Raw genomic sequence first — 9,263 nt, 5'->3', positions numbered from 1 at the left:
TCCTTGCTCCTTGGTGCTCGGTCGTCGCCAGCGACGCCAGGAACTCCTTCCTCCTCGGTGCTCGGACATCGGCAGCGTCACCGGGGACTCCTTGGTGCTCGGACATCGCCGCCTACGCCGAGGACTCCTCGGTGCTCGGTCATCGCCAGCGACGCCGGGGACTCCTTGCTCCTCAGTGCTCGGACATTGCCAGCGACGTCGGGGACTCCTCGCTCCTCGGTGCTCGGACATCGCCAGCGATGCTAGGAACTCCTTCCTCCTTGGTGCTCGGACATCACCAGCGACGCCGGGGACTCCTCGCTCCTCGGTGCTCGGTCATCGCTAGCAATGCCGAGGACTCCTTGCTCCTCGGTGCTCGGTCATCGCCAGCGATGCTGGGAACTCCTCGATGCTCAGACATCGCCACCTACGCCGGGAACTCCTCGTTGCTTGGAGGTCGCTAGCTGCGTCGGGAACTCCTCAGTGCTCGGACATCGCCGCCTACGTCGAGGACTCCTCAGTGCTTAGACGTCGCCAACTGTGTCGGGAACTCCTCGGTGCTCGGACATCGCCGCCTACACCGGGGATTCCTTAGTGCTCGAACATCGCTAGCGATGCCAGGGACTCCTCGCTCCTTGGTGCTCAGACATCGCCAGCGATGCCGGGGACTCCTCGCTCCTCACTGCTTGGACATCGCCAGCGACACCGGAGACTCCTCGCTCTTTGGTGCTCGGACATCGCCAGCGACGCCGGGGACTCCTCGCTCCTCGGCGCTCGGACATCGCTAGTGACGCCGAGGACTCCTCGCTCCTCGGATCTTGCTACAACTTCTCAGTGTGCTATCAAGCTACTCCATGCTATTCAGATCAGGGTGCTGATCTTGGACAACACATCTAGGGTCTTGATATGCGCATGTCGGATGACGTCGGCAAAGCTTTCAGACTTCTTTTTCTTTGACCCTGCTACAAGATTCATTCTTCATCTTCCAGCAGGCTCGGGGACTAAGTGGGCACACTTCACCTTACGGTGAATGTGCGCTTTTCTCATCTCGAGGCTATGCTCGGGGACTGGCTACCTGCTCGGCTGGTCTTCTACTTTCTAACCCTGGCACCACGTGACTACATCACCTGTTGTCAGGCTCGGGGACTAGCTGTGGGGGTATGGCCCCCGGTATCCTCAAGACAAGACATGGGCCGCACCATCAGAGGTGGCCCAGCCCACAAGATCAAGGCTTGCATGGCGCTGCTCGGCGTGCACCGTAAGACATTGTATAGTACCAAATAGGATACTTACCTTGTAACCCTACCCCTCCAGAGTATATAAGGAGAGGTAGGGGTCCCCTAGTGGACAGATCGATACATCTCATACTCAATACAATACAACAAAGACACAGGACGTAGGGTATTACGTTGATCAGACGGCCCGAACCAGTCTAAATCACTGCCTCTGTGCCTTGTGTCACCATCCGGTTCCTGATCATGCGCACCTCCACCGACAAATCTACCATCGCAGGATACCCCTCGGTGGACTGCCGAGCATCTTTTATCGATATATATCTAGTGATATATTAATTTAATATCATAAATATTAGTTCTCTTTTGCATATTAGTCAAACTTAAAATAGTTTGACTGCAACAATTCTAGAAGTTGATTTATTATGAGATGGGTGGAGCATGCATGTGGACAATTCTTTCACAAAGGCCACAAAAATGATTAACTTTGGAAAGCAAGAAACAACAACATGATATTGCGCATTATAAAATTTATTTCTATATATCAATTAAATGGTATCCATAGGGTTTTAGAAACGCACTTTTGATATTGGAGTGTGATATTAGGAGTACGTAGCTAATTTTCGAAGGGTCCATATATACACATGGGCATTTACCCTCTCGACACTTAAATTGAACATTAGATCTCAATCCAATTGTTATTGTATTGTCATCTTCACTATCTCACCCTCTCTTCTACATGTCAAGCTAACAACATTTTTTACCATTACATCTGGATCCAATTGTTATTGTATTATCATCTTCACTACCTCACCCTATCCTTTGTAGGTCAAGCTAACAACATGCTCGCCCCTGCTCCACCCATCTCACATTGTCTTGAACAACACCCCCCACACACAACGAGAGATCTACTACCTGGTAACCTATTGGAGCAAGTTGCCCCCGCCCCTGACCCTCCTTGTCAGCAATCCTCCCTCACCTAGACCTATGGCGCTCTCGCACCACTGCTCCACCCACCTATAGATGATAATGGGTCCTGATCATTGGTTCCTCATAGAGAATTTCCCTATTAAGTGATAGGGATGGGACCAATTTAGTTCCCACGAGGATTTAAATGGAGAAAATAAATCCCCGTTGGGTTCCACGTGGACGGGGATGGGAAACCACCCCAACCCCCATTCTCTACGCACCCACGCCACAAAATGCTCTTACTCTGAATTACATCTTTGGCCTATTAAAATCCTACTATATCTTCCCAATTGTTAGGAATAGAGATTTTGATGAAAAAATACCCTCCAATAACTTCTTACTTAGATATCCAAAGATAGCCATATTCTATTACGGATGTAAGGAAAATGGACCCTAGGCCCATTTACTTTGGATTTTGGTGTTTGATGACCAACACAACTAAATTGGACTAATGAATTTGCAAGTGATTGTTTTATAATTCAAAAGGGTGCAAGATGTGACTTCGACGAAGGCATCATGATAATCCGATGATCAACACCATAAGCAAGACCTTAGAAGTACAAGAGAAGACCCAAAATATCAAGCAAAGTCCAAGCATAAAGATAGGAACCAAGCCATACGCAAGATCGTGAAGAAACAAGCTCACAGAAGTGACCGGATGCCCCGATCAAGAGGCTCGGTAGCAGCAGTGATCGGACACTGGCCTGGACGCTGGTGGCAGATCGACCGAATGCAAAACAACAGAGTCCGGTCGAGTATAGAGATGTTCCAGAGTGGCAAAAATGCGACCAGACGCGTCCGGTGGCATGTGACCGGACGCTGGCAGTGTCTGATCAGTTGATCGTGGCTCTAACGATCGAGACGACCGGACACGTCCGGTCAGGACGTGATCAGCGTCTGGTCAGTAGCAGAAAAGCGGGATTTCGTCCCAACGGCTACTTTCTCAGCGTGTCTTATAAATAGACCCCCCAACCGGCCATTTGAAGAGGGTGGAGCTGAGGAAACATACCAATGGTGTTGATACACTATTTTAATGATCTCCAGTTGCATAGTGCTTAGTGTTTTATTAGGTGATTAGCGTAGCTGTTTTGCGAAGTGCTTAGGTTGATTAGACCACCGCTTATGCGCTTGCTCTAGGTTTAGGCCTAGTGTTTAGTGAGGTTTGCATACCTCTTACCACTCAATGCTGGCGCGCACCATTGTTGTATATTGGAGGGGCTTGTAGTCTTACGAGATCACACCAACCGCATTTGTGGTGTGGCCGCCACCGTGTATCAGAGAGAACAAGGCTCGCGGCGTTTCGGTCGGAAGCTTGATAGTGAAGACAGCGGGGAGCATCTGGGAGAGGCTTGTCGGAGATCCACTTGCGTGTGGGGAAGGCCCGAGGCTATCCACGGAGTTACCCGACCAGGAGCTTAGCCCTTGTGAGGGGCTCCAACAAGGACTAAGGGGAAGCTTGCGTGCTTCTTGATACCTCGGTATAAATACTGGAGTCATCGACGAGAGTTTGCATATCTCTACCTTACTCTTTAGCTTCTACATTTACATTGATTATATTACTCCTTGCGGTAGATATAGCAATACACTAGCAAAACCGTAGTTGCACATTTAGATAGTTTATCTATTGCATATGTTTTGCTAGGTTTAGAAAAAGAGGCCATAGTTTAGAGTTAGAATTTTAAGTTGCCTAATTCACCCCCCCTCTTAGCCATCATGGTCCCCTACAAGTGGTATCAGAGATGGTTGGCTCAATTTGGACCTTTGGCTTAACCGTCGTTGATCGACGCTATTTAGAGTGGTTGTGATAGATACCTCTAGGCCTTCGCACTTTGACGGCACTAACTTCTCATATTATATAGCAAGAATGGCTTGCTACCTTGATACGGTTGATTTGAGAGTTTAGAGAGTCACTTGTGACGGGATGAAACCCATTAAGAATCCAAAAAAAACCCACAAAGAGTGATGAAAAAGAAATGCATTTCAATGCTAGAGCTAAAAATTGCTTGTTTGAATCATTTAGTATGGATGTGTTTAATCAAGTGTTCACTTTAAATACAGCACATGAAATTTGGTTAAAACTTTAAGAGCTCCATGACGGCACATCTAATGTCCGTGAGCAAAAACATTGTCTAGCTAAACAAAATTATGATTCCTTCACAATGAATGATGATGAGCTTGTTTGTGATATGTATTCTCGTTTGAATCTAATTATCAATGAGCTCCATTCAATAGGATTAATAAAGCTATATGATGCAGACATCGTGAGGAAGATCATCTTCGTGCTACCACAAAAGAAATATGCAAGCATCATCACCATCCTTCATAACATGGAGAACTTAAGCACCATGACCCTGGGCATAGTCATTGGCAAGATAGTGGCATTTGAAATGTCACGTAAGATGGGTCAAGAATAAGCCTCTTCATCAAGTAAAGGCAAAGCTCTCGGATGTAGCGAGAAAAAGAAGATGAAGGGCAAGCAAGTTGAGACAAGCTCAAGCTCAAGCTCCTCAAGTGAAGATGAAGAAGATGAGGACGATGATGATGATGAAGATTCAAGTGATGATGATCAATCTTCCTCCTCCACCTCTGACCTTGAAGAAGAATCAATCAAACTAATCAACAAGATGGAGAAGATGATCCAAAGGCTCAATGTCAAGGGTGTGCCCATCTAAATTCAAGATCTCATTTTCACCAATCAAAGAAATGAGCAAAGAAAGAGACAATGCTATGGATGCGGCGAGTTGGGCACTTTGTGGAAGTTTGTCCAAACAAGCCCACACCCAAGACAAAGAAAAAGACATGCAAGAACCAAGCCCTCACATCAATAAGGTCATGGGATAATTCTTTAAGTGAAGAAGAACACCATCACAAGAGGCGAGGCCGCAAATACTCATCATCAAGCTCTTCTCGTGTGTGCCTTATGGCATGAGGTAACGAAAGCTCATCCTCTAGTGAGAGTGATAGTGATGATGAAATGCCTTCTTATGATAAAATTATGCAACAAAATCTTAATTATGCTAAAGTTTGCACTAGTCAACAAAAGAAGCTCAAAAAAATAAAAGAAAAGCTAGATAGTTCACAAGAAGCATATAAAACTTTGCTTGAACAATATGAAACTTTTGCTAATCTCAATATTGAACTATCTACTAAAATTGAGCAACTTAAGGCTAGTGCAACAACAAATACATGCACAATCAATGATGAGCAACTTGTAAAGAAAAATAAAAAATTAAAAGAAAAGTTAGCTAGCTCACAAGATGCTTATAAAAGTTTGCTTGCTAAAATAAAAACCATGTGCAAACATTGTAATGAGCTAACTAATAAAGTTGCTAATCTTGAAGCCGTTAGGACAACCCCCACCAAGGCATCTAAAAAAAAAGTTCTATCTTTAACATGTCTAAAAAGGATGCTTCTACTTCTTGTAATGATTTATGTTTAGACTCATCTTTGTGCAACCAAGTTTGTGTTGAGAAAGTTGTTGTTGATACATGCACACAAAAGGTTGCAAAGGAGAATGAGCAACTCAAGCAAGAAGTAGCTCGCCTCACCAAGGACTTGACTCAAGTGAAAGGCAAGGCGAAGCAACCCCAACTTCATCAAGATAACACCATCAAGGGAGTAAGAAGCTTGATGAACTGCAAACCGTGGTTTGCTACGTATGCCACAAGGAAGGTTACAAGTCCTATGAGTGCAAGGTGAAGAATGGGGGATGAGCAAAAAAGAAAGAGAAAAAGCAAACAAGCAAGCTCTCCAACACCCACTGTTCGCCTAAACGGTCGTTTAGCCCGTTTAAACACCGTGTAAATGCTACACGGTGATGCACCATTTCCGTTTAATCACCCGTTTACCCCATTTAATTGGCCGTTTAGCCCGTTTAATAGGACGTTTTGCCCGAATAATGGCTAAACGGTAGGTGACTGACTGTTTACCGTTTAGCATTTAGGAAAACACTGGCAACACCTACACCAACAAGGTGGACAAGAAGGCCTCCACACCATACTTGTTAAAGAAGAAGAAAAATGACAAGGTGGTGGCCACAAGGTGAACAAGCAAGCCAACAATGGGGTCAAACAATTTTGGGTGCCAAAGGAAATCATTTCCAACATGAAGAGCACCAAGAAGGTTTGGATCCCGAAAAGGAAGTGAGAAGTCCGATGGACTTCAAGGAATTTGGAGACTTGGCAAAGTATGGGTGCATTTTCATGGGGTGCATCATGATGGACAAAATCATTGCCAAGTGGGTTAGTGAATACTATGGACCCAAATTCCCCTTCCCATGTTAGGTAACTAGATTCAATTTTTTTTAAGTAGTATCAATTTGCATTTTCTACAAGTGGTATTTCTTACAAATTGGTATATTTAAGCATCTAGTTACTTTTCATGCCTATGTTTGCATTTGCATGCTTATATTTTTTGTCATGCATACACTAGGTATATCTTATGGTAGGCTTGCTCAATTTTTTTCTTAACCCTTGAAGCAAACCTATATGGTTTAAAATTGTTTAGGAGCACGGCACATAGCTTGTCTTACAATTGTTCATCTAATATATGCCAAAGTCCAAATTGTAGATAATTTCTCCTAAATATCATCTTCGAAAATAATTTTCACATTCATGTGATGTCATCTTTCAAGTGGTATTATTGATTCTAAAATCAATGTGCATGTCTTCTACAAGTATTCCACACTTATGTGCACAAATTTAGGGGGATGTTACTCTACAAGTTGGATGCCTTGAGACTAACACCTTTTCAAGCTTATCATATGTGTAGTAGTCTCATTGTAAAGAAAATGGAGTCTCCGGAGTTAAGCATCATACTTCAAATATCAACCACCTATTGCAAGTGGTAGAAATCAAATTGGTTTCCACATGTGGTATTTTTAAACCGATGTCATCATGTTGATTTCATTTTGATATTCATATGCTTTCTCCATGCATTATATAGATTAAATTCCCTTAAGCAATAATTTACCAACTATGCATATACTTTGCCTTCTACCATATGTACGTATATATTTAGGGGGAGCTTAGTTTATATAATGTGAGAGTCAAATTTTGTGACATATTCCACTCTACATACAAAGGATCACAAAGTTTGACCCTCCCTTGTGTTACTAATGTCTTCCTTTTCGGTGCTTGATTCCAAAGGAGGAGAATTTGGAGGACCAAAAGCAAGCATTAATTTGTAGGATCAAAAGCTATACAAGTGATAATGGTTTACAAGTGGTGTCTACAAGTGGTAATGGTCCGAGAAAGGGAGGATAGTGGATTATGGATTGCCTATGTAATGGAGAGAATTTGTAGGAAGCAAGGCTTAAATCCATAATGCCACATGGGAACATTTGCAAGGGCAAGATAAGTTTTTATGTGATATCTTTTAGTCTTACAAGTAGTATCTTTTTAACATCATATAACCTTGTCCCTTACAATGCATCCTAGCAAGTAGGTAGTTTTTAAATTTCAAAATTCTATTATTTGCTTGCTTTGGTCGTGTTGTCATCAATCACCAAAAATGGGAAGATTGTAAGAAAAATGAACCCTAGGCCCATTTACTTTGGATTTTGGTGTTTGATGACCAACACAACAAAATTGGACTAATGAATTTGCAAGTGATTGTTTTATAGTTCAATAGGGTGCAAGATGTGACTTGGACGAAGGCAATGTGATGATTCGATGATCAACACCATAAGCAAGACCTTAGAAGCACAAGAGAAGACCCAAGATATCAAGCAAAGTCTAAGCATGAAGATAGGAACCAAGCCATACGCAAGATCACAAATAAACGAGCTCATAGAAGTGACCGAACACCCCGATCAAGAGGCTCGGCAGCAGCAGTGACCGGATGCTGGCGGCAGATCGACCGGACGCAGAACAGCAGAGTCCGATCGAGTACGGAGAGGTTCCAGAGCGGCAAAAATGCGATCGAACGCGTCTAGTGGCATGTGACCGGACGCTGGCAGCGTCCGATCAGTTGATCGCGGCTCTAATGGTCGGGACGACCGGACGCGTCCGGTCAGGACGTGATCAGCGTCCGATCAGTAGCAAAAAAGCGGGATTTTGTCCCAACGGCTACTTTCTCAGTGGGGCTTATAAATAGACCCCCCAACCGGCCATTTGAAGAGGATGGAGCTGAGGAAACATACCAAGGGTGTTGATACACCATTTTAGTGATCTCTACTTGCATAGTGCTTAGTGTTTCATTAGGTGATTAGCACAGGTGCTTTGCGAAGTGCTTAGGTTAATTAGACCACTGCTTATGCGCTTGCTCTAGGTTTAGGCCTAGTGTTTAGTGAGGTTTGCATATCTCTTACCACTCAGTACTTGCGCGCACCATTGTTGTACATTGGAGGGGCTTGTAGTCTTACAAGATCACACCAACCGTGTTTGTGGTGTGGCCGCCATCGTGTACCGGAGGGAACAAGGCCGCGCGTTTCGGCCAGAAGCTTGATAGTGAAGACGGTGGGGAGCATTCGGGAGAGACTTGCCAGAAGGCACGTCGGAGACCCACTTGCGCGTGGGGAAGGCCCGAGGCTATCCACGGAGTTACCCGACAGGGAGCTTGGCCCTTGCGAGGGGCTCCAACGAGGACTTGGGGGAAGCTTGTGTGCTTCTCGATACCTCGGTAAAAATACCGGAGGAGTTTGCATATCCCTACCTTGCTCTTTAGCTTCCGCATTTACATTAATTATATTACTCTTTCTTGCGGTAGAGATAGCAATACACTAGTAAAATCGTAGTTGCACATTTAGATAGTTTATCTATTGTATAGGTTTTGCTAGGGTTAGAAAAAGAGTCTATTGTTTAGAGTTAGAATTTTAAGTTGCCTAATTCACCCCCTCTTAGGCGTCACGGTCCCCTACAACGGATTTCTCGCTAGTCAAAGATGGATGGAGAGATTGACTCTCTAGAGTGCACACAAGATATTGAAAAGTTATTGGAGAGCGAAAAGATATAGAAAATAATTTTTATTCAAATTGTTCTCCGTATGATAATTTAGAAAGTGAGTTTTAGAAAGACTCTTGGACATTTAAACTAGATGTCTCTTGTAGAAATGTTGCTTGTTCAATTTATATTCATTTGATAC

This window comes from Miscanthus floridulus, chromosome 6, assembly GCF_019320115.1.
Source record: "Miscanthus floridulus cultivar M001 chromosome 6, ASM1932011v1, whole genome shotgun sequence".
In the NCBI taxonomy this organism is placed as follows: Eukaryota; Viridiplantae; Streptophyta; class Magnoliopsida; order Poales; family Poaceae; genus Miscanthus; species Miscanthus floridulus.
This window is presented reverse-complemented; position numbering follows the sequence as displayed.